The sequence below is a fragment of the Oryx dammah genome, unplaced genomic scaffold (genome assembly GCF_014754425.2).
Source record: "Oryx dammah isolate SB20612 unplaced genomic scaffold, SCBI_Odam_1.1 HiC_scaffold_26, whole genome shotgun sequence".
NCBI classification, from domain to species: domain Eukaryota; kingdom Metazoa; phylum Chordata; class Mammalia; order Artiodactyla; family Bovidae; genus Oryx; species Oryx dammah.
In genome coordinates, this window is record NW_024070210.1 from 75,080,194 (window position 1) to 75,091,750 (window position 11,557).

Consider the following 11,557-nt stretch of genomic DNA (forward strand, 5'->3'; position numbering starts at 1 on the left):
CATATGGAAAAGCAGAGACATTACTTTGCCGACTAAGGTCCATCTAGTCAAGGCTATGGTTTTTCCAGTGGTCATGTATGCATGTGAGAGTTGGACTGTGAAGAAAGCTGAGTGCTGAAGAATTGATGCTTTTGAGCTGTGGTGTTGGAGAAGACACTTGAGAGTCCCTTGGACTACAAGGAGATCCAACCAGTCCATTCTAAAGGAGATCAGCCCTGGATGTTCTTTGGAAGGAATGATGCTAAAGCTGAAACTCCAGTACTTTGGCCACCTCATGAGAAGAGTTGACTCATTGGAAAAGACTGATGCTGGGAGGGATTGGGGGCAGGAGGAAAAGGGGACGACAGAGGATGAGATGGCTGGATGACATCACCAACTCGATGGACGTGAGTTTGAGTGAATTCTGGGAGATGGTGATGGACAGGGAGGCCTGGCGTGCTGTGATTCATGGGGTCACAAAGAGTCGGACACGGCTGAGCAACTGAACTGAACTGAACTGAAAGCTTAAGTAGACCTACCATATGTACAGACACTGAGGTTTAGCTTATGCTCCTTATTTTATTAGGCTTCCCTGGTGGCTCAGCTGTAAAAGAATCTGCCCACAAAGTTGGAGATGCAGAAGACAGGGTTCAATTCCTGGGTCAGGAAAATCCCCTGGAGTAGGAAATGGCAACCCACTCCAGTACTCTTGCCTGAAAAATTCCAAGGACAGAGGAGAGTGACCAGCTACAGTCTGTGGGGTCACAAAGAGTTGGACACAACTGAGCATGCACACACACCTGATTTAATTATTAAGGACATAAAATCTAATTGAAAGGAAGGTGACAACATACAGCATTACTCTTGCTGTCCTGATCACCAAATTCTGATATTTGTGTGTGGAAGAGGTTCACCCCTACACGTTCAACACACAGTGCTCTGCAAACCAGCTGAGTGTCCCTACAATTTAACTCAGTTCAGACACTATTTACCCTGAGAAGGCATATCCCACAGGTTAAGGGTTTTGTCTTAACAAGGCTGATCTTCCCAAACACACACAGCTCAGATGTCAGTTGAGTGTAACCTGTGCTTCTGACCAACAGCAATAAATTAAAGGTTCCCATGACCCCCTCCCTGGTTTCAGTTAATTTGCTGGAGTGACTCACAGTACTCAAAAAAACTGACTTTACTGACACTGGTTTATGGTTTATTACAAAAGTTATAACTTAGGAGCAACCAAATGGAAGAGATACATATGATAGGCTAGGGGGGAAAGGGAGCAGAGTTTTCATGCCCTCTACAGAGAGCCCCTCTTCCAGCACCACTGCATGTTCACCAACCTATAAGCTCTCTGAACCTAATCCTTTTGGGCTTTTATGGAGGCTACATTACATAGTCATGATTTATTAAATAATTGGCCATTGTAGATTGAGTCAGCCTCTAGACCTCTCCCCTATCCGAGGCCAAGGAGTAGGACATGAAAATTTCAGCCCTTTCATCACAAGGTTGGTTCTCCTGGCAATCAGCCCTATCCTGTCTGTGGGTGCTTTCCAAAAGTCAGCTCATTAAATGTTATGTCATCATATTTCATTAGCATAACAAAAACACTTTTATAGCTTTCATTACCAGGAAATTCCAAGGGTTCTAGGAGCTCTGTGTCAGAAATGAAGACAAAGACCAAATGTATATCTTCCATTATAAACCACAATTTCACAACTAAAAGTGTAATTCCCCTTGACTCCAGAACCCCTAATACTGACAATACAGTGCACCATTGGTAGTTTCACCTAAGAGCTTAAATACCAAACTCTGAAGTTTTATAAACTAGGGGCCCAGTTTCATTCCTTTGAATGTGGATTATCCAGGTTTTCCCAGCACCATTTACTGAAGACACTATTCTTTTTTCATTGTATATTCTTGGTGCTTTTTCAAAAATCAGTTACTCATATATACACGGGTTTGTTTCTGGGCTTTCTGTTCTATTCCATTGATCTGTTTCTGTTTTTGTATCAATATCATATTATTTTGATTACCATAGTTTTGTATATAGTTTGCAATCAGGAAGTATGAGGCTGCCAGTGTCTTCTTTCTGGAGATTTTTTCACTCTCTCTTAAGATTCCAAAAGAATTTTAGACTTGTGTTTTCTATTTCTGTAAAACAATAAAAATAAAGAAAACCACTGGAATTTTGATAGGGATTGTGTTGAATCTGTAGATCATTTCGGGTAATATGGACATCTTAACAATATGTTAAAGACATTTTAGTCTTCTGATCTGTGAATATGGAATTATTTTTCCATTTAATTGTATATTCTTCAATATCTTTCATGAATGTCGTACACTTTGCAGTGTACAGATCTTTCATGGTTAAATCTAATCCTAAATATTGTCAGGGACAGCCCATGGGGTTGCAAAGAGTCAGACATGACTTAGCGACTCAAGGACAAATTGTCAGAAAGGGGGATAGTTCCCCCTTTACCCTTCTACCTGTCTTAAATTCTTGTGGCTGGACTAATAATAAAATTGACACAAGACAGATTAACAGGAGAAAAAGAAACATTTTAATTCATGCACATGGAGGTTCATAGAAATGGGACCTGAAAAAGTGGCCAAGGCCAGCAGCCTTTATATTTTTTGAATAAAGAAACACATTCATGAGGAATTAACAGGACAAATATATATATATATATATAGCCTCTGGGTGTTTAGTTAGTGAAATATCTAAATTTAGTCTGGACTTGGGATAGTCAATTAAAGTAATCAGGTTTGTTTACACAGGTTTCTCACCTGGATTCCCCATCTCCGGCAGTAAGGTTGTCCTACCTCCACATGGGAGGTTTTCTGCCTGATTTTGGGAAACAAAGGAGGGTCAGATAAACCAAGGCAGGAGGGAAGGAAAAACAGCAGGGAAGAAGGAGGGAGAGAAAGAGGGATAAGGAAGGCGGCTCCTAGGAAGATGGACTTTTTTGAGGAGAAATTATCCAGTTCCTCAGAGATAACTTTTTCTTGTAACTCCATTCTAAACTATTGAATTATATCTTAAGAGTGTTGGATTTGAATTGAAGGGATCTAAAGTACATAAATGAGGTATGAGCGGAAGTATTTACTCTTCCACTCCAGAAATAAGAGAGGAAAAGCCCAGCCAGTATGGAAAGGTTTAAGTTTTGCTCACCTAGAAGCAGAAAGATGAAATAGCCTCAAATTATTCCCTTTTAAAAGATAACTATGACGTAGTTGAATGTTAGAGACTATTCCTTAAAATTATTAATAAGTTAAGGGCCTTGGAAGGTATCAACTAATTCTGATTTTGCAATTCTAACAAACTATGCCTTCTGCTTTTCGTTCAAGGAGACTTTGTGATTCCACACCCGATTCATGGCATTCTTTACATCTTTATTCCTCAGAGTGTAGATGAGTGGGTTTAGCATTGGGGTGATGGTAGTATAGAACACAGACACAGCCTTATCCAGTGGGAAAGTGGTGGATGGACGGAGGTAAATAAAGATACAAGGGACAAAAAAGAAAGTTACTACAGTGAAGTGAGATCCACAGGTAGAGAGAGCCTTGCACCGGCCCTCAGCAGACTGCTTCCGAAGACTAAATAAAATGACTGTGTAGGAGGCCAGAAGAATGAGGAAACACCCCAAGGAGATGAGACCACTGTTGGCAATCACCAACATGTTTACTAGGGTTGTGTCAGCACAGGCAAGTTTTAGAACAGGGTGGACATCGCAAAAGTAGTGGTCAATGATCTGAGAGCTGCAGAAGGGTAACTGAAAGGTCAGGAGGGTCTGAACAAAGGAGTGAGCCAGGGCTCCCAGCCAGGACAGTGATGCCAGCACGGTGCAAGCAGTGGTACTCATGATGGTGGTGTAACGGAGCGGTTGGCAGATGGAGCATAACGGTCAAAAGCCATGACAGTGAAAACAAAAATCTCAGTACAACCAAAAAAGTGGAAAGTAAGCATCTGAGTTACACAGCTCCAGTAGGAAATAATCTTTTTCTCAGAAACAAAGTCTGCAATCATCTTGGGTGCTGTAGCTGAGGAATAGGCAATGTCCACAAAGGACAAGTTACTGAGGAAGAAATACATGGGTGTGTGAAGCCGAGGATCAGAAAAAACCATGAGCAAAATGAGCAGGTTTCCCCCCAGGATCACCATGTAGAAGAGGAGGAATAGAGCAAAGAGTATCAGTTGCATTCCAGGATCTTGGGAAAGTCCTAAAAATATAAACTCAGTAACATTGTTGACTACTTCCATGGAGATCCAGGCAGAACTGGTTGAGTGACTGTGGTTCTCTGTAAAAATAAATGTTATAAACCACTGTAAGCAAGTAAAGCCTAACAGGAACAGCCTTCTGAAAACATTTGAAAGTGAAAGAAAGTGAAAGTGAATTCATTCAGTCATGTCTGACTCTTTGTGACCCCATGGACTGTAGCCTACCAGGCTCCTCTGTCCATGGGATTTTCCAGGCAATAGTACTGGAGTGGATTGCTATTTCCTTCTCCAGGGGATCTTCCCAACCCAGGGATCGAACCGGGGTCTCCCTCATTGTAGACAGACACTTTACCATCTGAGCCACCAAGTGATGTTAAATATAGCAGAGGAAAATATTTATATTTCTTGAGTATAGCTCATGGATATTTTTTCAGCATTAATTGTCTTACCACATTATTGACTCCCATTTGATTTTCTTAGACCTACAGTTCCTTTCTCCCAATTGTTTTCTTTCATAATAATCTTGTCCCTCTCTCAGTCTCTCTCTGATATTACACTGCCCACCCCGACATCAGAAATTCAGAATACTTAAACACTATAAGTATTAAATGGATAAATTAATTTTTGAGGCTAAAGATACAAGCAAGGAGTTAGCATTTTAGATTTGATGTCTAAAATTCCTAAATGAAACTTTTAATATGATATATACAGATCAACTTTAAAAGAATAATGTTCTATTTAATCAAGTGAGAATGACTCTGTTTCTAGTTTCTAAATTAGGTTGGAAGTTTCAGTGCAATTAAAAATTAAGTTATTTTTAGTGACTGAGAAAAACATATACATTGACTCCCTGGCTCACCAACAACCTATGCTTGTAAATTTACATTGGCAGTGTTTGAGTCCTAATCTTTGACCTGCATAAAGAAGTTCAGCTTCACTTGCCAGTAAGGAATACATCAAACTATACAGAGAAATACTTTGTCCTATGTACTGGATAGAATACAATACAATCCAAAGTATTTTACATAGGAAAATACTTTGTCTTATGTGGTGGCTCAGATGGTAAAGAATCCGCCTACAATGCAGGAGACCTGGATTCAATTCCTGGATCAGGAAGAGCCCCTGGAGAAGGGAATGGCTACCCACTTCAGTATTCTTGCTTGGAGAATTCCATAGACAGAGGAGCCTGGTGGGCTACAGTCTATGAGGTGAAAAGAGTCAGACACGACTGAATGACTAGCATACACATTTTGTGCTAAACAGTTGAAAAATTTTTTAATTACTGAAACTTTTATCATCCTTAATACTTTTGCCTTGAAAAGCCCCAGATAACTCTTTGTCCTCGCAATTATAGTTAAGAATTAGGAATAAAATGTCCCATACAGATAATGGTAGTAAGTGTATTTTACATTTGTATAAATTGTTTTACAAGTTACATACAGAAGTGCTTAAGGCATACAGAAAAAGTACTGGATGAAATAATCAGAGATGAATTCTTGAAAGAGATGGATCAAGAGACAAAATCTAAAGGTCCTCAGAATTAAAATGGCTTCTTTGAATTATGCAAATGTTTTCTCTGAATCAAACCTCTTTTCTTCGTGAATAGTGGAAAGAGCACTGCCCATAGCTGAGTGATTTAAGTTTGAGTACCCTCACCTACTGTTAACTTTGGGTGAATCTACTTACTTTCTCTGAATATTGGTTTTCTCATCTATAAAAGATGGATGATAAAGTTTTGGCCTCACAAAGCTGTAATAGAAATAAAATGATATCATCTATATAACATTTCTGTATGTATGAAATGCTTTACTTTATAATTTGATTCTATGAAGTGAAATCTCTCTAGTAAGTAGATTTGTAATTTGATCTAGTCAGTGATTATATAAAAGCTATATAGACAACTGAGACAATATTAAAATTCATATCTAACTTTATTCCTGAGACAATAAACCATAATGTCTGCACATTTTCACTGTAGAAATACTAGTAGTCATGGTTACTACAAACTAGTAAGCACTTTTCTATGTGCAGGATTGTATGCTAAACGACTATCTTATGTTACCTCATTCTATCCTCACAATGTGTGTGTGCTCAGTTGTGTCCAACTCTTTGTGACCCCATGAATGTAGCCCGCCAGGCTCCTCTGTCCATGGAGTTTTCCAGGCAAAAATACTGGAGTGGGTTGCCATGCACTCCTCCAAGGGATCTTCCTGACCCAGGGATCAAGCCCAAGTCTCCCGCATTGCAGGTGGATTCTTTACCACTGAGCAGAAGGGGCTGATATTTCAATTGTTTTATTCTGATCCTAGAACCCACAAAATACACAAGCTCTTAAATAAATGATGAAAGACAGAATAATAAATAGAAAGATGATAGATAATTGATAATGATTGATGACTATAGATATAGATAGACAGATAGATCATAAATAGATCAGAGAAAGATAAACTTCTCATGAAAAAACAATTGCATTTAAAAAACAATTGCCCTCTTATGGTGTAAAATCCGTTGATAGGAAGATATACTCTGTGTCCTTAAATCTTCAAATACTCTATGACACTATAACAGTAAAGTCAACCTGTCCTCAGTTATCACCAGCTGGTAAGATCATAAGGATTGAAAAATATTTAGATAATAAGAGAAAACACTTATATTATACTTACTATGTGCCAGTTATTGCTCACATTTAACTCTCATACAAATCTTATAAGATAGACTATCATCATTATTCACACTTTAGAGATGAGGAAACTGAAGAACAAAGAGAGGAAATAACTTGCTCAAGGTCATGGAGCTTGTGACTGGCATTACTACTCGAACCTAGGAAATGGGAACTCAATTTTTTAAACCAATATTCATGCTTCTGGGGCTGATGGCATCAAACTCACCATATCTTCTTTCTCACTGGAAAGTCTTAAACCTTCTGCATAGTCAAAATATTGTATCCCTTTTCTGCTAATCATGAAGGGTTTATTTACTTTTTAATTATCTATAGTATTTGGAGAGAAAGACTACTGTTGCATCTGGCAAGATCATTGCAACATATATAGTTTCTGTCCAATTTTGCTCAAATTTAATTTACAATGAGAATGCAATAGCAAGTGATGTGGTATTGATCATTAATCTAGATATCATTTTATATGCCATGAACTGACAATCAAATAGAGGAGGTTCACTCGAAAACTTACAATCACAGTTCTCTGAGATAAGGGTAAAGAAGTCCAGGAGAGTCAGGAACACCTTTCCACACAAGGTTATCAGTGAGTGGAATTTTGGAATGTGAATTAGAGCTACCCTGAAGATGACCCTGCAGAGTGTGGGCACAGAAAAGTGGACAAGGCAGGAAGTGAATAGTGAATAGAATATGTGATGTAAATATAGGATGTAAATCATCATAGCATCCTCTATGGGAAAGGTCAACAAGTTTGATGTGATTCAGCACAGAATCTGTGGATGGAAGTGTCGGGAAATGAGGATGAAAAGGAAGAGTTTCTCATGTCATAAAAGAGCCCTGTGAGTTAAGTTGAAGTGCTGGAATTTATTTTGGATGACTTGGGGGATTATAAATAAAGATTCCCAGGGTAGAAGGACAGCAGGAACAGGAGGTGGTAAAGACCACTTGTTAAAAGAGGTCTGAAACCCAGTTTTCCTAGATTCAAATTCTACCTCTACTACAATTCTTGCTAGCACTATGACTTTAGGAAAGTTACTTAACTCCCTTTGCCTGTTTTTTCAAATGCAAAAGGTGGATAAGATTAATATTTACCTCATAAGTATTGTAGAGATTACATATGTGTTCCATATAAAGCACTTATGTACATGGCATAGTGTTAAGTGAATATATAATTAGCATTACCTAGTATTACCTGTGACTGGAGGAAGGGAAGCCTGTATAGCAGCCAACTTAGGACACTAAACTTCTCATCATGTCCACCTCCTAATTCCCATTTATTGCATTCCAAGCTTGTCAAAATCTTAGAAAATACATCTACTTCTGGCAACAAACCTTTCAAATACATTTTTAGCTAAAATAAGAACAATGTTTTTCCAGTAGTCATGTATGGACGTGAGACTTGGACCATAAAGAAGGCTGAGTGCTGAAGAAAACAGATGTTTTTGAACTGTGGTGTTGGAGAAGACTCTTGAGAGTGCCTTGGACAGCAAGGAAATCAAACTGGTCAATCCTAAAGGAAATCAATCCTGAATATTCATTGGGAGGACTGATGCTGAAGCTGAAACTCTAGTACTTTGGATACCTGATACAAATAGCCAAATCATTAGAAAAGGCCTTGATGCTGGGAAAGATTGAAGTCAGGAGGAGAAAATGACAGAGAATGAAATGGTTTGATGGCATCATTGACTCAATTGATATGAGTTTGAACAAACTCCGGGAGATGGCGAAGGACAGCGAAGGCTGGTGTGCTGCAGTCCATGGGGTCACAAAGAGCTGGATACTACTGAGCAACTGAACAAAAAAGAACAATGTAGTTTATGTCCTTGCAAGGCTTTTTTTAGGAGTCAAGCAAGGATACCTGAAGATATTTATACAGCTGTTTTATTTTTCCTAAATAGTGACTATCTCAACTTTATTTTGAATCTACCTCAGTAGCCCATGAAATTAATCCAAGTCTAAGGCTCAAGAGCCTTTCTACTATCTTCATTAGGGGAAAGAGCACAGAGATCGAAAAACTGGGCTTGACTCATAGCTCTGCTTCTTACAGGCTGTGTGATTTAAGATTTTCCTCACTTCTATTAACTTCAGTCCTCCTCTGTGAGAGAATAATGCCACTAATGCTGAGGATCAAGTCAATTAACAGATATAGAAACAATGTGATTTGCAAATATAAGTCACGATCATTTTTGTGATGGACTTTCAGGAGCATCAGTATGAGACTGGTGCAAAGCCAACCTTTTCAGGAGCACTAGTATCAGACTAGGTCGAATTTGGCCTCTCCACAAAGATGCCAAAGAATATATACTAGGTATAGGTATAATGGAATCTATGCTGCTAAAGAAACAGCATTGCTACTATTCCACAGACCTACCTAAATTATTTCAAACAAAACAAATAGCAAGATTGCAGCTCCCTAAAATTTCTGAGAGAAAAGGCTCAGCCTTAGTTTCTCCTGTGAGCAATTTACAAATGACAGAGACCAAATATTTTGGACCTTTTCTCCTAACAGTAAGCTCCATCACACAGCAAACTCTTTCTTTATACAATAATGTCTAAACAAAAGTAGAGTTGAAAAATCTGCAAATGAGTTAATGTAACACAATGCAGACTATACACATATTTCTATAGTTCACACAGCACAAATATTTATTTGTCCTTTCACTTAGTAATTGCTCAATCTCAGATGGTAAAGAATTTGCCTGTAATGCAGGAGACCTGGGTTCAATTCCTGGGTCAGGAAGATCCCCTGGAAAAGGAAATGGCAACCTACTCCATTATTCTTGCCTGGAGAATCCCATGGACAGAGGAGCCTGGCAGGCTACAGTCTATGGGGTCGCAAAAGTCGGACACGACTTAGCAATTAAACCAGCACTTAGTAATTATTTATTGAGCATTTTCTCTGTATCTGTTACTGTGTTGTGAACATAAAAAGATGAATAAAAACCTATTCTTGACATAAAACCATTCATTTAAAGTAATACCTTTAAAAGATTTTTTCAAAACCTTGTAGATTTATATAAAATCTCAAATTTAATATAAAGATGGTGAAGGACAGGGAAGCCTGGAGTGCTGCAGTCCATAGGGTTGCAAAGAGTGAGACATGACTGTGTGACTGAACAACAATAATAAGTAAAAAGAATATGAGAGACTGCTTGACTTGCTTTATTCCACTTCTTTAACCACTGATGAAACAAATGAAATGCAGAGAGGAAACTGAATTATTGAGGTTCCACTGTTAGTGGTAAGAATAGGACTAAACTCCAATTGAATAATAGGATAGACACTTTAAACTGTAATAAACTTCTTCCTTAATTAACAGTATTACCAGAACAAAAATTGCAAAGTGGATGAAGAATTTAAGATTTCCCTTTATGAGTGAATATGATTTACATCAATAACATTACCTCTGTCTCTTTCATCAGTTGTTAACCTGGCATTCCAGGTAAAAACTTACTCTGGCTGTCTTCCTGAGTGTGGTCCCACGACATGGATTTGAACAACCTGAGATCTTCTTGGATCAATAAAATTTTCTGAGATAGAAATGCGACGTATATCCAGAAATTCACACTAAAAAACTGAGATCTGTATAGTGACACTTCTCTTATGCATGCGCCACATTTCACAGAAAGGGGTACCCTGCAGCCTAAGATAAAGTCCTGAGTTTGATCATCTGTTTTTTTTCTTCTTGCTCTCTTTCTCTGTCTTTCTCCCTTTCTTTCTCAAAGATAGAACTTCATGAGTTTAAAACCATGCCATAGCTTCTGATCTTGGTCTGCAAGAACTTCTTTCTATATTCCTGTCTGCCAAAAGAAAGAAACCATCAGCAATATTTATGCCTCATCACAACCCTGAGGGGCCAGTGATTGGGTAGCAGCTGGACAGAAAAAGTACAAGTGTAATGACCTCTAAACCTCTCCTTATAAAAGTATATTGAAGGCTCCTTGATAAACAACTAGGTAATAAGTACTCAGGCCATTTCCACAGTTTTACACAATTTACTCAAAATCGGGGCAAGAGAAGGGAGAAGGTGATTCTCAGTATCAATGTATTGGACCCTTTCTCAACGATAAATATTTGCTTAGAAGACTGAAAGAATATTTTACTTCATTTTAAAATTTGCTGAAGTTCTAGAAGATAAGCGAAATGTTTAATTTAGCAGCACTATGAAGACAGTGCTTCAGTCCTATTAGTACATGAACCAGTTTCTTAGGGATTTAAGTCAGGGAGGTTTGACTCAAGTTGAGGATTACACCTCTAAATTCAATTATAAAATTTACTCAGTGAATTACTGTGTGAACTTTCAGGTCAAGGCTAAAGTTCTGTGTGTTTGAATGGTACCATCATATACCATGAAAGATATAATAACCCAAATAAGATGAAAATGCACTTTGGCTAGTGATTTTTCTGAGGCAAAAAGGACTTACATTGGTTGCAGTGTAAAAAAAGTGTCTGTTGTTGTTGCTGGCAACAGTTGATTGTTCTATGATGGGGCTAGAGTATCAATAAAGGGGTGTTTAGTTAATGTAGCGGTATTGGTTGATTAGTTGTGACAAATGTATGATAGTAATGTAAGAAATTAACAATAGAGGGAGTATTGAAGACGGAAGTATACAGAAAGAAGATGTGAAGTATACAGAAGGAAGTATACAGAGGAAGTATACAGATGGAAGCATAAAGATGGAAGT

The 11,557-nt window shown here is 38.2% G+C and overlaps 1 pseudogene; it reads right to left on the bottom strand.

Annotated features, from left to right (window-relative positions):
- Positions 1 to 3,302: 3,302 nt before the first annotated feature.
- On the bottom strand, positions 3,303 to 4,231 carry LOC120853313 (annotated as a pseudogene).
- Positions 4,232 to 11,557: the final 7,326 nt, after the last annotated feature.